The following is a 19,056-nucleotide window of genomic DNA, read 5'->3' as shown; positions in this document are numbered from 1 at the left end:
ACTCAACCCTCACCTTCCATCTTCACTTAGGGCAGTGATTCTCAAACTATTGTACTGGTAATGCCTTTCACATAGCAAGCCTCTGAGTGTGACCCCCCTTATAAATTAAAAACACTTGTTTCTATATTTAACACCATTATAAATGCTGGAGGCAAAGCAGGGCTTGGGGTGGAGGCTGACAGCTCGTGACCTCCCATGTAATAACCTCGCGACCCCCTAAGGGGTCCCAACCACCCAGTTTGAGAACCCCTGACTTAGGGGGTCAAACTGAGGAAAAAAGAGAAATTCTTCCAAGCTCTATGCTTGGCATAAGCATTGCTCCAGTTGCAATCCCTCGCTTTTAGGTTTTAAGGCATAAGAACTAGAGAGGCCTGTGCTTAGAGCCCCTGCTCCTGGAGTCATATGATTATATCAGAATCTTATCTTTCATTTCTAGCCCACATGATTGTGAAGAAAAGCTTGACAATGTGAAGTGAGTGTTACCAAGCAGCAGTGTCTGCCTGAGTCTGCAAACAGTCTGAAACAATTGCTCTGACAGGACGTTACCCCAACAGAGGACTCTGGAAAAAGAGTGTACCAGGCTTCCCCATACCTCCCAAGCAGATGCATCCTAGCCTAGTTGTCTCCTGGGAGATAGGGCCTAAACCCATTCCCACCCCTACTTTCCTGAGGAAGAGAAGAGGGCCCTATGCCACTCCCCTACCTCTAAGAATCTGGCAGGGTAGGAAAATTCCCTGCCACTCCAAGCGGGGCCTGTGCTGGTCATAGTGCAGGGGCAGAGATTCAGGGAATCCTATGTCATGGTATATTTAGGACACTCAATTGCCTTAACCTCACCGTACTCACTGTAGATTACACAAATGTTCAAACTATAATAATGCATGCTCTCCTTGGCTTCTCAGTGAGGTTCTGGTGCCCTGCTGGGCTCTGCTAGCCTCCTTTGACTTTGCTCCTTATTTGCTAGTTTAAAAAAAAAAAAAAAAGTGGTATTCGCACAACTACTTTCAACAGCTGGATGGCAAAATCAAATGTCAAAATGTAGTCGATTTAGCAAATCTCCATAATGTTATCCTCCTTTTCTTTCATGCTTTCATCATCAGTGAAATAATTAATGTTGACATTTAAAGTATCATTTAGCATCTCATTAACTCCTCACGGGAATGACAGGAGTCGTTCATAAATCCCAGAGATATACTTTCAAGTTTTCTGTGGTTAACATGGAATCTGTTCACATTCTGAAGATTTTCATTGCAAATATAAGGGCTAATACTTTTTTTTTTTTAATAAAAGCTGAGATCCTGAAGAACAAAGTGACAGCCTGAACCCAGTGTCCATATGCTCTACTGACCCAGCTCAAATCCTATCTCTGTGCTTCCCTCACCACCCAGCTCTGAGTAGAAATGCCTACAGAAGCCCCCCAAACACCAGAGAAAAAAAGAAAGTATATTTACATTCAGATACAAATTTGCATATAATCCCTCTCTTCTCCATCAATTCTCCAACACACACTCTTCCATCAGTTGTCTCCCCCAAGATACTCCTTTGTATCATGCATATTATTACCAGGGAATGCAGTTTGTAACAGGTGCGTATGTATTTTTGCAGGCACAGTTGTTGTTTACCCATATGAAAATGTCCCCTAATCTCTGTTCCCCAAATCTTTAGGTCACTGCTAATTTACTTTCAAAAGTTAGAGCAAAATCTCAAATTTTGTAACAGATTTATATTACAATATAATTATTTTACATACTACTTTCTCTATTTTCAGACTGTTTCATCTTCTCTCTTGGAAAATTACATGACCTAAGATCCTTTCCACCAGATAAACACATCAACCTGTCACCTGGAGGAAATGGATTTCTGTTGTAGCATCTGACTATGAAAAAGTGTACTTAACGAAATTAGGGGGGGGCGAACCAAGATTTTTATTGTTGTGACTTAAATTTAGCCTCTAACTTTACAAGTAAGATCTTTGGGGGCTCATTTTCTTCTTCCACCTTTACCGTCAAATGGCTTAATATATATGTTATTTTAAATGAGTATTTGAATGGAAACAATTAGACTCAAACTTAGAGCCTGCTATCACACCCATGGAAGTCAATAACGAAATTCCCATCAATTTAAAGGAGTGCAAGATCATTGGATGTGTTAGGCCCATTCGTGAAAGGTAGCCATGATTTCAGAAACTTGAGATTTGTTCAAAAGTCTACTTTCTATGTGTATCAAATAAAATATAACCCAATGCTTAAACCACTAGACCACACTGCCAAAAATAAGACAGAGTAATAACTAGCACGTTAATAAGGAACCTTATGTAATAAGGATACTTCACCTCAGATAAGTTCTGTGATGCAATATTTGAAAAATTGTTGTTGTTTTTCTCTTAAGTGATTCTCAAACTTTTCATAGTGTGGACCACAACTTAATACAAAGGTGATCTCATGGACACCTCTCTTCACACTCAGACCAGTCTTCCCTCCCATTTGGAATCACATGTCATCCCTGAAAATCTTTTTAATAAAAACTATCTAAATAGCTTTAAGCAGCACAATACAAGTATTAGCTAACAGAGGTTGGCACAAGCTGCAAAGTGTAGATCTAGATTAAAACTTTCCCACAGTTCAAGGTTGTTCAACATTTGGGTTTGGGCCCATCTCTTTTAACTGGAAGAGCAGACTACTTACATCACCTAGATCAATGGTGAATTAGGCATCAAAAACCAGATCTACTAGTTTTATTTAGCGTAAGAGTTTGGTAATAAAAGTTGAGTGTATCATCTTTGCGATCTAATACTGAAGCAACTTACAGTGAAATCCTGACCTTACTGAAATCAATAGGAGTTTTGTCATTGACTTCAGTGGGACCAGGATTTTACCCTTGAATTCCAGTACCTTCTGCTAACCTGGATGAATCCCTGGATCCCTTGCCATTATTCCGCCAAGAAATCAAGAAGTTAGAGACTTCAGCAGCAGCATCAAATATATATATTTTGACCAATGTACCTTGCATGTGAATAATCTGGAAGGATGTATGGACATAACTAACATGGCTGAAACTATGTGGCTAAAAATACAGAAAAGAAAGAACACCCAGCTGGAGTCCTCATTTTAAAGTGCAGGTATACTCTGAAAGGGGACTCTGTAAAAGTGGCATCATGGGGGGTTATGTTTTGGGGGTTTTTTGTCTCTTAAATAGCGTAGACCTACATTTACTCTGTTTAAAATGTTTTTTTTACTAACTGCTCTGCAAACACCTTGAGATCTGAAAGTCAAACTGTACAGTACTTTTTTAGCTCGTACCTCAACACCATAATGGAAATTCTGCCATCAGAGCATAGTAAAAAATTCTGTTGTTGATGCATGAGAGAATAGAATACAACTCACTCTTCCATAATCATACTGATTCTGCAGTACTAAGTGGAGTAAAAAGTAGTAAAATTAAATTTGTCAGTAGAGAAAGCAAATGTTACCTGGAACATTTAAGCCCTGATTCAGCAAAGTACTTCTATTCTTCATGGCCCGAATTCAGCAAAGCATTTAAGCACATGCTTAACCTTTAGCACATTAGTAGTCCCACTGAAGTCAATTAAAGGACATGTGCTTAAGGTTAAGCATGTTCTTAAGTGTTTAGCTGAATTGGAGCCAAAGAGCGCAGATCTGTTGAGTAAGAAGGTGCCATTTTTACATAGTCACTTTTCTGACCATATGCACACTTTCATAGTACAGGCAATTACAGTTGTTAAGTTGAAACACCAAAAATGAGCACAAATATGAGGCCTAGTCTTATGACCTCTTTCTATGTGAGTAGTTTCACTTGTCAGTAGAACTATTCATGTGAATAACAGCTGCAAAAGCAAGTTCTTAGAATCTTGCAGAGACTGATTCTCTTCTCATACTAGTTTTATATTGATGTAACTCCACTGACTTCAGTGAAATCACTTTTTTTTTTTTTTTACACTGGAGTGAGATGATGTCAAGGTTCCTTCCCCACTCTGAACTCTAGGATACAGATGTGGGGACCTGCATGAAAACCCCCCTAAGCTTATTTTTACCAGCTTAGGTTAAAACTTCCCCAAGGTACAAACTATTTTACCTTTTGCCCTTGGACTTTATTGCTGCCACCACCAAGCGTCTAACAAATATATAACAGGGAAAGAGCCCGCCTGAAAATGTCTTTCCCCCCAAAATCCTCCCCAAACCCTACACCACCTTTCCTGGGGAAGGCTTGATAAAAATCCTCACCAATTTGCATAGGTGAACACAGACCCAAACCCTTGGATCTTAAGAACAATGAAAAAGCAATCAGGTTCTTAAAAGAAGAATTTTAATAGAAGAAAAAGTAAAAGAATCACCTCTGTAAAATCAGGATGGTAAATACCTGACAGGGTAATCAGATGCAAAACCTAGAGAGTCCCTCTAGGCAAAACCTTAAGTTACAAAAAGACACAAAAACAGGAATCTACATTCCATTCAGCACATCTTATTTTCTCAGCCATTTAAACAAAACAGAATGTAACGCATATCTAACTAGATTGCTTACTAAGTTCTAAGACTCCATTCCTGTTCTGTTCCTGACAAAACAACACACAGACAGAGACCCCTTTGTTTCTCCCCCTCCACCAGCTTTGAAAGTATCTTGTCTCCTCATTGGTCATTGGTCAGGTGCCAGCGAGGTTATCCTAGCTTCTTAACCCTTTACAGGTGAAAGGGTTTTTCCTCTGGCCAGGAGGAATTTTAAAGGTGTTTACCCTTCCCTTTATATTTTGACAGACGATAATCAGGCACCTGGAGAAAAGTGGATCTGCGGTCTAGAAAACTGGACCCCAGATATGTTGGGACTTGACAGAGGATAGCTGTATCAGGGTAAAATGTGTTTTGTAGTTCCCAAGGAAAAATGTGGGACAACAAGATAACTGAACTATGGTTATCTTTAAAATGTTGGATTTGTGTAATGAGGAACAGATCTTGACAATAGCAAGGCAAAAAAAGACACAACTAAAAGAGCAAAAATTGGACTCTGTCAACTTGAGACCTGCTGTGGAGGGTAAAGATAAAGCTAGTTCCCTCAGTGAGGAAACAGAAGATGCCAGTTCATGCCTTGCAAAGCTCAAGGCAAAATTTAACTCTAAGTATTTTTTGGCAAGTGTTTCATGGGAAAATTTCTCCAGAAATGTGGACAAGGATTCTAATGGAGGAAAGAGGAGTCTTTTCTTTAGTTAGTCTGTTTTTTAAAATCATACTGTTTGTTTGGATTACCATAATCTTGATCTCTGAAAATAGTGAAAAGACACAATTGTCAGCTTGATTTAAAATATGTGGTCATCAGCTAAATGCCGAACTGGGTGCAAACTCTGTGATCTTTTACAAATATTGGGCTAACACTTAACTTCTTATGTTCCTGTATGTACACGCTTCAGCAGTCTACATGCCTAGAAAGCTGGGGGTGGGGGGTGGACATTAGAAAATGCTGATGATGTTATTGTGAGTTTGACTTTTACTTGTCTCATCCAATCATATGCCACATTTCTGCACATTCTTTTTTCTAATAGACCTGATAAAGAATATTTTTCTTTTCCCCAGCCTCAAAACAGTGGACACCCAGAAGTTTGAAATAATAACCCAATAGAGTTCATGACTATACCTGGTATATTATAATAATGGATTGTCAATACTTTAGTTTCAATATCCCAAATTAAGGATATATTTCTACAATATACTTTTTTCCGTAATTTGTTATAAAAGGGCAGAAAAGTACTTTGTATTACTTTCAGAGTAACAGCCATGTTAGTCTGTATTCACAAAAAGAAAAGGAGTACTTGTGGCATCTTAGAGACTAACCAATTTATTTGAGCATAAGCTTTCGTGAGCTACAGCTCACTTCATCAGATACATACTGTGGAAAATACAGAAGATGTTCTTATACATACAAACCATAAAAAATGGGTGTTTACCACTACAAAAGGTTTTCTCTCACCCCACCCCACTCTCCTGCTGGTAATAGCTTACCTAAAGTGATCGCTCTCCTTACAATGTGTATGATAATCAAGGTGGGCCATTTCCAGCACAAATCCAGGTTTTCTCCCCACCCCCCCTTTCCACACACACAAACCCACTCTCCTGTTGGTAATAGCTTATCTAGATAAGCTATTACCAACAGGAGAGTGGGTTTGTGTGTGTGAAAAAGGGGCAGGGGGGAGAATGGCCCACCTTGATTATCATACACATTGTAAGGAGAGTGATCACTATCCTTGCAACAAAGCCCGTTGCCAACTGTGCCCACATATCTATTCAGGGGACACCATCACAGGACCTAATAACATCAGCCACACTATCAGAGGCTCGTTCACCTGCACATCCACCAATGTGATATATGCCATCATGTGCCAGCAATGCCCCTCTGCCATTTACATTGGTCAAACTGGACAGTCTCTACGTAAAAGAATAAATGGACACAAATCAGATGTCAAGAATTATAACATTCATAAACCAGTCGGAGAACACTTCAATCTCTCTGGTCACGCAATCACAGACATGAAGGTCGCTATCTTAAAACAAAAAAACTTCAAATCCAGACTCCAGCGAGAAACTGCTGAATTGGAATTCATTTGCAAATTGGATACTATTAATTTAGACTTAAATAGAGACTGGGAGTGGCTAAGTCATTATGCAAGGTAGCCTATTTCCCCTTGTTTTTTCCTACCCCCCCCCCCACAGATGTTCTGGTTTAACTTGGATTTAAACTTGGAGAGTGGTCAGTTTGGATGAGCTATTACCAGCAGGAGAGTGAGTTTGTGTGTGTATGGGGGTGGGGGGGTGAGAAAACCTGGATTTGTGCTGGACATGGCCCACCTTGATTACCATGCACATTGTAGGGAGAGTGGTCACTTTGGATGAGCTATTACCAGCAGGAGAGTGAGTTTGTGTGTGTATGGGGGTAGGGGGGTGAGAAAACCTGAATTTGTGCTGGAAATGGCCCACCTTGATTATCATGCACATTGTAGGGAGAGTGGTCACTTTGGATGAGCTATTACCAGCAGGATAGTGAGTTTGTGTGTGTGGTTTTTGGGAGGGGGTGAGGGGGTGAGAGAACCTGGATTTGTGCAGGAAATGGCCCAACTTGATTATCATGCACATTGTGTAGAGAGTTGTCACTTTGGATGGGCTATCACCAGCAGGAGAGTGAATTTGTGTGGGGGGGTGGAGGGTGAGAAAACCTGGATTTGTGCTGGAAATGGCCCAACTTGATGATCACTTTAGATAAGCTATTACCAGCAGGACAGTGGGGTGGGAGGAGGTATTGTTTCATATTCTCTGTGTGTATATAAAGTCTGCTGCAGTTTCCACGGTATGCATCCGATGAAGTGAGCTGTAGCTCACGAAAGCTCATGCTCAAATAAATTGGTTAGTCTCTAAGGTGCCACAAGTACTCCTTTTCACTTTAGATAAGCTATTACCAACAGGAGAGTGGGTTTGTGTGTGTGGAAAAAAAGGGGGGGGACCTGGATTTGTGCTGGAAATGGCCCACCTTGATTATCATACACATTGTAAGGAGAGTGATCACTTTAGATAAGCTATTACCAGCAGGAGAGTGGGGTGGGGGGAGAGAAAACCTTTTGTGGTGGTAAACACCCATTTTTTCATGGTTTGTATGTTTAAGAACATCTTCTATATTTTCCACAGTATGCATCCGATGAAGTGAGCTGTAGCTCACGAAAGCTTATGCTCAAATTTATTGGTTAGTCTCTAAGGTGCCACAAGTACTCCTTTTTTTTGTATTACTTTGTAATGCTGTTTGAATTCCTGAAAAAAAAGAGTAAATACAATTAACTATATAGTTTCCCATATCTAGTGTGACTAATAATAGGACACTTAAAAGTGTGATGTGTAAATTAATACAACTGGAGAGCAGATTAGTTGGAAAAAAGGTTGTCTATCCACTTGTCTGGGAATTGATTCAGCATCTCTTTTCCTAGGTCATTGGTGACTTAAGTCAATCCAAGATGGAATGACACTTATGCTTGAAATTATAGAGTTACATTCTTCTTTTTTTCCTCTCTCAAAATAAAACCCCACACAAAATTCATTTCAATAACTTACTGTACATCCAAGATTTTTGTTGTCCTTTCCAGAGCACTTTAAAAGAGTTCAAACAATCTTCTGATTTGCTTATAGTAGAGGAAATATTTATAACAGATATGCAGAAGTAATTACAAAAAAACTGAAAGATGTTTGTCTGAAGTAAACTAATTCTTGCTTATCAACATAATGCTAATTTAGACCATCTGTGAAGGTTAGATTTTTTCAGTCATCAGACTGAAACTATGTAGATAGTAGAGCTGGTCAGAAAATTGTCAAAACAGTATTTCGTTGGAAAGTGCTATTTTGACAAAATCAAAAATTTTCACAAAATTACATCAATGTTGATGAAATTTTGTTTTGGAAAAAAATGTTTGGAAAATGTCCAATCATCCCATTTAACATTTTTGGAACAATACATTTTGATTTTTCTATCCATAACAACTTTTTATTTAAAAATTTACTTTGTGTGTGTGCATGCGTGTGTGCGTTAAAAAAGGGTCAACATCAAAATAAAATATTTCAATTGACCCAAAACAAAATTTGTTTCAGAATTTTGTTTTGTGAAATATTGTAAACTTTTGGCTTTTCATCCTGATTTGGGATTTGTTTGTTTGTATGAATCTTGAATTTTTTTGTGGGACAGAAAATTTGTTTTCTGATCAGCTGTAATAGATAGTATGTCCTTTTTTATCCCATGAAATAATTAATAGGATCAGAATAAAAAACAACTTAAATCTTCCTGAAAGTAATATATTTATATTCTTTTAATTTATATCCTGAAAATATACTGAATGCTTCAATTATAGAATTAGAATAACAACTCAGCTATTTAGATTGCTAACAGAATCATATAGTCTATATGTTGTTGTTTTTTTCTAGTCTGCTTGATTTAAAACTGGGTGGTATCTGAAATATTTTGTTTAGTGCTAAAGAAACTCAGATATGAATTATGATCATTCTTAGTTTTGAAAATTGTGCACATATTATAAGTTAATCAATAGTTTCCATCATTATGCTACTTGTCCATAGAAATTATACAAAAGCTACTTAAGCAATAGACATTTCAAATAAAGTGGCCTTTTTTATGAAAAATATTGAAACCCGTGCTCCTAATTCCAAGTAAGCATATAAAACCAAGGATTCTGGTACGGCAAATTATTCAGAATAGTTGTATCTTATGCATTTTGTGAAATTTCAGAGATAAAGAGTTTTATCAATTGTTTCTTAGACATGCTACCTACAGGAGGACTGATTTTTTTATTGGATAGGATGAAGAGACTTTCACCTGCCCAATTTGCTTGAGCAACATCTGTGTTGACTAAAAGTCTTTCTAGTCCTGATGTCTATTCAGTAACCTGTGTGAAATTAGTTGGTGATCTCAGTCCACTTCTTAGTGTAGGAGTTCTCAAACTGGGGATTGTGACCCCTCATAGGGTCACAAGGTTATTATGTGGGGGATCCTGAGCTGTCAGCCTCAACCCCCAAACCACGTTTTTCCTGCAGCATTTATAATAATGTTAAATATTTAAAAAGGGTTTTTAATTTATAAAGGGGGTCACACTCAGAGGCCTGCTGTGTGAAAGGGGTCATCAGTACAAAAGTTTGAGAACTGCTGTCGTAGTGGATAGTTTTCTGCATTCCAAAGAACAGTGAAAGAACAATACTTGGCAGCAAAGAAGCCAAAAATTGAATAAGAATGAAAATCGAAGAACCTTCTTGTCCCTAGAAGTGGCCCTTCCCAGCACTTCCACAGATTCATTTTTCCATCATGTTTTTGACTGGCTAGACTGGCGAGCATACCCAGTGTGGGACTGTTTTCAGTTAGATATAGGGAAGTTGATCCTGGGGGCCAGGCCCCACCCCCAACCCAGAAGGCACAGCTGAATGAAGCCATTAATCATAAATCGCTTTCTGAAAGAAGGCACCTATTTGGTGGGGAAAAACAGTGAACAAATAATTATTCCTGCACAAGTATCTCTACAAAGTAGGCACAAACTAGTGTGGCTATGGTGTGCTTTGGTTTCACATTTTTTTTCTGTTAAAAATATGGACATGATTTTTCAAAAATGGTTGCACCACAGATATTTCTGTATGTGATATATTTAAAGAGCTTTCTCACAGTGATCGGAGGGACATTATCTTAATCATCTTTGTGGTAAAAACTAGCTCTCTTACCCATCATTTTAGGAAACTTGCCAGGCCTTCTTCTAGGATAAAAAAGTTAGCACTGTGTGTATTTTGTTTAAACAAAATTAAAATAGTGCTGCAGCTTGCTATGTTTCCACATCACAGGTACAAAAGGGCAGCAACTGTTCAAGCTCCCCTATAACCCACACTGCTTCAGAAATGAATCGGCAACAGGCGTTTGGATCTATTTCTTTGAAATGTTTGAAAAGAGGAGTGTTATGTGGCACTCACAGATTATGTGCTGGGTAGCTCATTTATGTAATTTTTATAAGTGCAGGGCTATAATTGCAGTGTTATCTAGGGTACAGCATTATCTGTTGTTGTTACATAGAACAAGTCTTTTAAATGCTATCTTTTTAAGCTCATGCCTAATTTAGTGCTCTAATGACATCTTTTCATGAAAATACCCTAGAAATGTGTTACTGTTCTTAAAAACTCCTACATAAACTTGTTGTGTGTGCTTCCTGTTTTGTTAGATAACTATCTTCACAGGCATATCAAACAACGGAATCTTCACTTTAAAAGTTGATCGGTTGAAGGGGCTAACAATTCAAATTCTAGAATGGAATAGCTAGATCTTTCTTTCCAGTTCCCTTTTAAATCTGTAAGTGATACAGCATTGAGTATGTTTTTATCATGTACAGAAGTAGGCATGTATAATCCTTCTAAAGGTTTTTAAGTTGGATAGTACAAAGGCAGTCCTATGTTGCTTGTATGGATTTTTTTGCCAAAGAGGTTGAGTCTTCTCCGTCCAGGTCTCAATACAGCTCAAGATTCCCTTACAGCAATCAATAAGATTGAGGGTATTTCAAATAGAATAAAACATGATGCTTAGAGTATATGCTTAGATTTTGAGATTATTGCTGCAGGGAATGTTGCTGTAATTAAAAGTAGTTACAATGTCTCCTCCTATATTTTAGCATCCTTCATTTCACAAATTTGCCAAAACAGGGTGGCATCCCATCAGTTATAAAGTGTGAGTCAAAATGAATAAGGATGGGGTCATACCAAAATGTGTGAGTTTGTTCATTGTATGTGAATGTCTGAAAGAGGAAAAGATTAATTAAGAAATGTCATAAATCCTGTAAAAAGACTGAACCAGCATCTGGTTATTTCCTTCATAAAATTGCTACTATGAGAAGATGGATTCTACTATGGAACTCAACTGGCTGTACTCCACTGCCTCTCTTTTGACATTAATGAGAGCTGGATCAGCCCCTAATGGAACTGAATATATGCCAGTGTCGATATTTACTAGGAGAAATCTTTTCTCCCAACTAATTCCTGGGCTTGACAGGGATGATGCAATCGAACTCGTTCTTTTCTCCACTTTAATGTGTATGAAATAAACAATTTTTTTCCTCTCCTATTTTGTCTCTTTTCTTTGAAGGCTGGCCAGCCACTTTTCAGTTAACAGTTGGGACTTTCACCAGGGGGAAACTAATTTGGGAGGGTCTGGGAAAGCTTCCAGTGTTAAAACTTCTCTCCCTTATGTTTTCAAGGCCTCTGGGTATGATTTGTATTCTATTTGACTGCTTATGGGATTTAGTTTTGTTAATTTGTTTGAATATAAATTCACTAATACACAAAGTTAGTATGCAGATATTTCTTTTTTAGCAATTTCCTTCATTCAAAAGAGAAGCCCACATGGTTGAGGGAAGATCAAGTGTAATACTTCTGTGGAAATGTAGTCCCAAATTGAAAGCTGTATGATGGCAAATTGGCACTAGGACGCTGAGAGAAAATTTTGGGAAGCTGCTTCCCAAGCAGTGGTCAGAATTTTCCAGAGCTCCCTCAGCCATGACCTAAATGTTGAAGGGAGCAGTTTCTTCGCTGATTTCTTATATGAGTCAAGAGACCAGCAGGGTATGGTATTTGTAAAGGGGGTAGAGAGCTTTTCACTTCTCAGTCAGTAGTCTGAATCCACCTCAGGTCACTAGAACTAAAGTTTGTTATTAACTAATGGCTATTTGGTAGTATATAATGAAATGTGTTGAAGGTCCCAATCTGATGTTTTAACACCTGATCCAGGAAATCACTTATGCTAGTCCCATTGACTTCATGTGCTTAAAGTTAAGCATGTGCTTAGCTGCTTTGCTGGACTGGGGCCTTAATAGATAAGTATCGACATCACAAAAACCATGGGTACATCTGGCACCACTGTCAGTGGGGTAAGTAGAAACGTCTGAGATTTGAGTGGGTATGGATACTGAACTGTTCCTCCTTTCCTATAGTTGGTGCATCTACAAAAAGACCAAGGCCTATTGGCAGTCAGCATGGAGAAGTTTACACTGCCACTGTTCATGTATGTGTTCTGTGGATAAACAGAGGACAAAGTACCAAACTCATTACAAAATCAAAAATATCACTGGAGTCAGTTGAGGATTTAATTCCTGTTTTTTAAATAGCTAGGTGATTGCCAGTGGTGGAATAGCCACTGGGCTGACAGGGCCTGCGCCCAGGGGCCAAGGCCAACTGGAGGGGCCCTGGAAAAAATCCACAGCTGGGGCAGAAGCCCAGAGCCCCCGTGCCCCAACATCACTCCATGGTAGCAGCTGCTGGATGGGGTACCCGCCCCCAGCAGCTCTCCACCGGACCCCATCCCTGGCAGAAGCTGCCATGCGGGAGAAGCCCCAGCACACACACACCCCGTCCCCAGAAAAAGCCATGAGGCAGCAAGGGAAGTCCCCATGCCCGACCCTGCTCTCCAGCAGAAGCACCGGGTGAGCAGGAGACGCTCCAGCACCCTGACCCTGGTCCACTGCAGAAGCGCGGGGGTTGGCGGGGGAAGCCCCAGTGCCCAGGCTCTGGCTGCAGCCCTGGGACTGGAGGACCTCAACCACTCTGTTGTGGCCCGGGGCTGTGGTGCAGACAGAGCTTCTCTGATCTTGGGGCCACAGTGGCAAGGGCAGAAAGGAGCAAAAGGAGTTGCAGGGCTGCAGTGGGGGCCACAGAATGGGGAGGACCCTGGGTGGAACAGGGGTGGGCCTGGGGAAGATGAATGTCCAAAGATGAAGCAATAGCTCAGAGAATTGCAAACTGTCCTATTCATCTTTGTTGTTTGTTTATCATGTCACAGTCATGCAGGAAGGGCATAATGAGTGGGGTCCTGCAGTGATCGGTTCTGGGTCTGGTTCTGTTCAATATCTTCATCAATGATTTAGATAATGGCATAGAGAGTATACTTATAAAGTTTGCGGACGATACCAAGATGGGAGGGGTTGCAAGTGCTTTGGAGGATAGGATTAAAATTCAAAATGATCTGGACAAACTGGAGAAATAGTCTGAAGTAAATAGGATGAAATTCAGTAAGGACAAATGCAAAGTATTCTACTTAGGAAGGAACAACCAGTTGCACATGTACAAAATGGGAAATGACTACCTAGGAAGAAGTACTGTGGAAAGGGATCTGGGGGTCACAGTGGATCACAAGCTAAATATGAGTCAACAGTGTAACGCTGTTGCAAAAAAAGCAATCATCATTCTGGGATGTATTAGCAGGAGTATTGTAAGCAAGACACAAGAAGTAATTCTTCTGCTCTACTCTGCACTGATTAGGTCTCAACTGCAGTATTGTGTCTAGTTGTGGGCGCCACATTTCAGGAAAGATGTGGATAAATTGGAGAAAGTCCAGAGAAGAGCAACAAAAATGATTAAAGGTCTAGAAAACATGACCTATGAGGGAAGATTGAAAACATTGGATTTGTTTAGTCTGGAGAAGAGAAGACAGAGGGGACATGATAACAGTTTTCAAGTACATAAAAGGTTGTTACAAGGAGGAGGGAGAAAAATTGTTCTTCTTAACTTCTGAGGATAGGACAAGAAGCAATGGGCTTAAATTGCAGCAAGGGCGGTTTAGGTTGGACATTAGGAAAAACGTCCTCACTGTCAGGGTGGTTAAGCACTGGAATAAATTGCCTAGGGAGGTTGTGGAATTTCCATCACTGGGGATTCTTAAGAGCAGGTTGGACAAACACCTGCCAGGATGATCTAGATAATAGTTAGTCCTGTCTTGAGTGCAGGGGACTGGACTAGATGACCTCTCACGCTCCCTTCCAGTTCTATGATTCTAACTTCAAAATGTAATACTGTAAACTTTATTGTCAACATTGTAACCCTTCTGCCAGGTGGAGTTGGCAACAAGGGCCAGATTCAACATCTAGGGGTTCCTTTTTGACAATACAACACAAAACCAGCTTAAGCCCCCACTCAGTAACCTTGGAAAATTACTCCACTGGGCGCATCTAAGAGGCAATACCCTCTCACAAGCCCTAAGTCTGGGTGTAGAAAATAAACTTTTAATAAAAAGGGGAAAGTAACCTGGCAGTAACTTGGGAAAATGACTCAAGCACAATTCATAATCGTAAGACCACGAGCAAAAGACCCATCCCAGAGTACTTTGGGCAGTGTCCTCTGCCTCAGGTTCTCACCTTCTGATGAGAAAGTCCAACAACCAAAAGTTCCTATAACATGCCCCTCCCCTCGCCCTCTCCCACACGCCACTCACAATTGTGGTCCTTGGTCAGTGAAGACTCAGAGTTCAGAGTTGCATTCATGTGAGTTCACCTCCCACCCTGGGAGCGGAAGGCACCTTGCTTGCTCCACTGGTTGGCTGCTCACCCAACCAGTCTGCCACTCGGCCTATCAGCCACTCGCTCCACTGTTGGCTGCTCGACCACCTGCTCACTCCTCTTTCATCCTCACCATTGCCTGCTCGCTTCACCAGCTGTTCTATTGGCCACTAACTCTGTCATCTGCAACTTGCCACACCAGTTGGCCACTCTGCAGTCAGACGCTCGTCCCACTGGTCAGCCACTCGCTCTACTGCAACCTCTGGTATGTCTTGAGGTCCCAGCACTTAATACAGGTTTCAGTGATTTCAGCTGCTAGTGGGAAAGCCCCATTGCTAGTGCAGGATGGACAGTCTCTTTCACCAGAGACATTGATGATATTAGCTGTATTGATCTGCAACAAAAGACTCTCATCTGGGTCTTAATCAGCTCTGTCATTACATAGTGGAGAGGAGGAGAAGGGTCAAATGGTGTCTAGGACCCTTAGGCAGAGCTCACACTAGCAGGTACAAACACCTGTCCCCACCCTCTTTCCTTTCCACTGGGCTTTGGCACCCCTGCCTAGTGAGTGCAGTTCAGTTGAGGATGAATCCCTCAATCAGGGTATACCAAGCACAGTTCTGTTGCCCTTTATTCACACAGCAAGTGTAACAATACTTTATTACTGCTGCCCCCCAATAACAAAGTGACTTGCAATCCAACACCACCCAAAAGTGATCATTTGGGCAAAGCAGCTCCAACATGCTGCACACCTAGGCATACTGGGGGGTCTATGCAAATCAAAGGGGCAGTTCCTGACGTCTTCTCCCCCAGCTCATCACTAGATGTCAGGGGAGAGCTCATTCAGACCCTGCTTACACATTGTAAACTATTTCACTGCTGATTACTTTAACACCCAACTAATATGCTTCTTCCACAAACTCAAACTTCCTCCCCAACCTCCTCGGATGTCAAAAACCTCAACTGTCCCAATGCTCAAGTGCAAAAACCTGCATCTTCCTTGGGCAACTTCTCTAATAGTTATTCACTTCATTTTTCTGTCTCACAATTGCAAGTTTAGGGGTAGTGTAAAATAATTTGAATTTAACATAAAATTAAATAACACTAGAGATGTAGTACTGATTGTACTATTCATTAGCATATTTTATTCAGTATAAGCCTCCCTTTTTAAAATTGATCTGAAACTGCTGCAGAGTCACCACTGTGCTGCACTGGAAGAACACAGCGTTGGGTGTCTACATTGCAGCTGGGAGGTGTGATTCCCAGCACAGGTAGAAAGACTGGCATTAGCTCTGCTGGAGCTAGTACACTAAAAATAGGAGTGTGGACATTGTGATACGGGCAGCAGTTCAGGCTAGCCACTCAACCTCAGACCCATGGGGTTGGATGGGATTGGACTCAGGTGGGCAGCCTGAGCCATTGCCCATGCTCATGCTGCAAGACCACACTGCTCTTTTGAGCATGCTAACTAGAGCAAAGCTAGCATGAGTATGTCTACCCAGACTGGAAATTACACCTCCGAGCTGCAGTGTAGAAATACCCCCAAATGTCAAGATCTTTTTGTAAGGTGTAAGTCAAGCTTCACTATAAAGAGTGCCTCCAGAGCTGAGGCACGGTTGCACAGAATAACATGAAGATCGCACCCTACATTGCTGCCAGATTGGGGGGGACTTCCTAGCACAAGATTTTTTTTTCTTTTAAATAATGTTCTTATGGGAGCCTGAAGCCTTTGAAAGCACATGAACCCTGAGAATTAGCTATACCTGGCCCCCTACTCCCTGTTAAATAATTATCGTTGATTTGTGCACCAATTACTCAGGATTCTGTGGTTAGATCATTAAAGTTGGCTGAGTTGCTATTGCTGTTTTATAATTAGCTCCAGCTTTTGTATATGTCTTTCTTTCTCTGGGGGAAATTTTGACATCTCTCTGAAGTGGACATTGTGCGACTCCAACTTAGTGTATGGATTCAAGAGTACCGTGATCACACCCTTCCTCAAGGGAAACGATACTTCTAGCTTCTTTGTTTCCATCCAGACCTGAAGAAGAGTTCCGTGTAGCTCGCAAGCTAGTTTTGTTAACCAACAGAAGTCGGTCCAATAAAAAGATATTACATCATCCACCTTGTCTCTCTGATCCGGAAAAGCATTTAAGCACATGCTTCATTTTAAGCATATGATCTGTTTATAGTGAAACACGTCGTTAAGTGCTTCACCGGTTCCAAGCAAGAGTGCTTAGCACTTTGCAGAATCAAGCTCCACGCTGAGGTTTTGCTCCCATCCTGATGCTGCAGTTGGTGCTAGGGTTCCAAACCCCTTAGCCATAGATGTGTAGGAGCACCATTTTCTTTTGTAAAATAAAATGTTGATATACTACATTATTCATATAAATGGCACTTTTTTGATGGAGAGTACTTAGAGCGGAATTAGGAAATGCCACTTAAAGTGTATACTTTTGTACTATTTAGAAGACTCACCTTCACGATATCTTTTAAAAAGTGCTTATACTACTCAGGTCTCGCCCTCACATTTAAATCCTGTTTATGCCCAAACAGTTGGCATCTAACAACTCTTCCAAAGAAAACTAGGGGAAAAGTCAGTCTTCCCTTCATTCTTGTGTTCAGAAGTACATGGACATTTCCATGTCTAACAAGCCATTCCCTCCTGAACACAACTGAAACACTTCCACTGTGCCTGTTCACAGTCCTGGGAACATACTGGCAAAGGTCCCAGCTCAGGAAAACACTTGCATATATACTTAAGTGCTTTCCTGAACTGGGGGCAAAGTGCTGAAAACTGCAAGTTTCATGGAGGCCATCCCTTATCCGTCATTTTATGGTTTCCTTACTGCTCTCTTGAAGTGTGAGGTTACTTTTTTTTTGGCTTCACCCCCTAAAAACATTTTCATCTCGCTCAGAAGTCACCCAAATTAACAACTTTTCTGTATTATTTACTGTGTTCTAAAGGTCATTAGTTCAAATATTCAAAAGTGTACAGATAGTAACTATCAGGAGCTTAAAACCGTAAACTCTCATTACATAGATAACTTTCTATTTTCCTATACTACCGTAGTAAGTAGATTGTGATTTCCACCCTACACTAAAGATGTGACAACAGTTCTAGGCCAGTTCTACACCAGCTACGTAACTCAAGAGTGTGAAAAATCTACACCCTCTGAGTGCTACAGTTAAACTGACCTAACCCCCAGTTTAGACAGTGCTAGGCTGATGGAAGAAATGTTCTGTCGACCTTGCTACTACCTCTCAGGAAAGTGGACTAACTACAGTGATGGGAGAACCCCTCATGTCGCTATAGTGAGTATCTACACTGAAATGTTACCTGCAGAGGGGCAGCTGTGCTACTGTAATGGTTTAAGTGTAGGCACAGCCTTATACTAGAGTAACTCAGTTCACATTAGCAATATTACTTCTGATTAACTCTGTTTGGGGATCAGAATCAGTCCCAATGATATATAAAATAAAAGGAGAATACAATCTAATGCCTCATAGGTAATCAGTGGAATTACATCTGGGAAAACATTTAAGGTTTCCTAGATTGGCCAAATTTAGATTGATATGAATAATATATTACTTAATATCTTGCAAGTCACTAAATAAAATGAAACTAAATAAGTTCAGGAAATAAAAAGATAACCCTTGTCCCAGGTGGAGTTGGCAGCAACAAGGGTCTGGGTTCAATATCTAGAGGTTCCTCTTAACAATACAAAACAGAACCACCTTGAGCCCACACCAATTTATCTGGGAAAATTTAACAACACTTCTGGGCACTCCTAAGAGGCAGTACTTCCCCTCTCGCAAGCACTGAGTTTGTGCGTAACAAAAGAGAACTTTTAATACAAGGGAAAGGGAACCAAGCATTAGTTTGGGGAGATACCACAACCACATTCAAAAGCGTGCAACCATAAGGAAACTCAAACCCACAGTGTGTTGGGCAGTGTCCTTTGCCTGTTTCCCACCTTGCAGAGGGAAAGTCTGACGAATGAATGTCCCTTTAACACATCAGTCCCCTCTCCCTCTGCTGCACCCCACTCACAGTTGGCTAGCAGAGACCCAGAGTTCAGAGGTGCGCTCACAGGCCTTCACCTCCCACCCCAGAAAGAGAGGGAGGACAGGTGTCGAGCAATGTCTCTGTGGTCACTTTGCGCTTCCGAAACTGGCTGTTTGCCACGGCCTCCACTGGTTTTTTCTGCCCCCCACTGGTT

Source organism: Eretmochelys imbricata, chromosome 1 (assembly GCF_965152235.1).
Source record: "Eretmochelys imbricata isolate rEreImb1 chromosome 1, rEreImb1.hap1, whole genome shotgun sequence".
NCBI lineage: Eukaryota > Metazoa > Chordata > Testudines > Cheloniidae > Eretmochelys > Eretmochelys imbricata.
Note: the sequence above shows the minus strand (reverse complement) of the source record.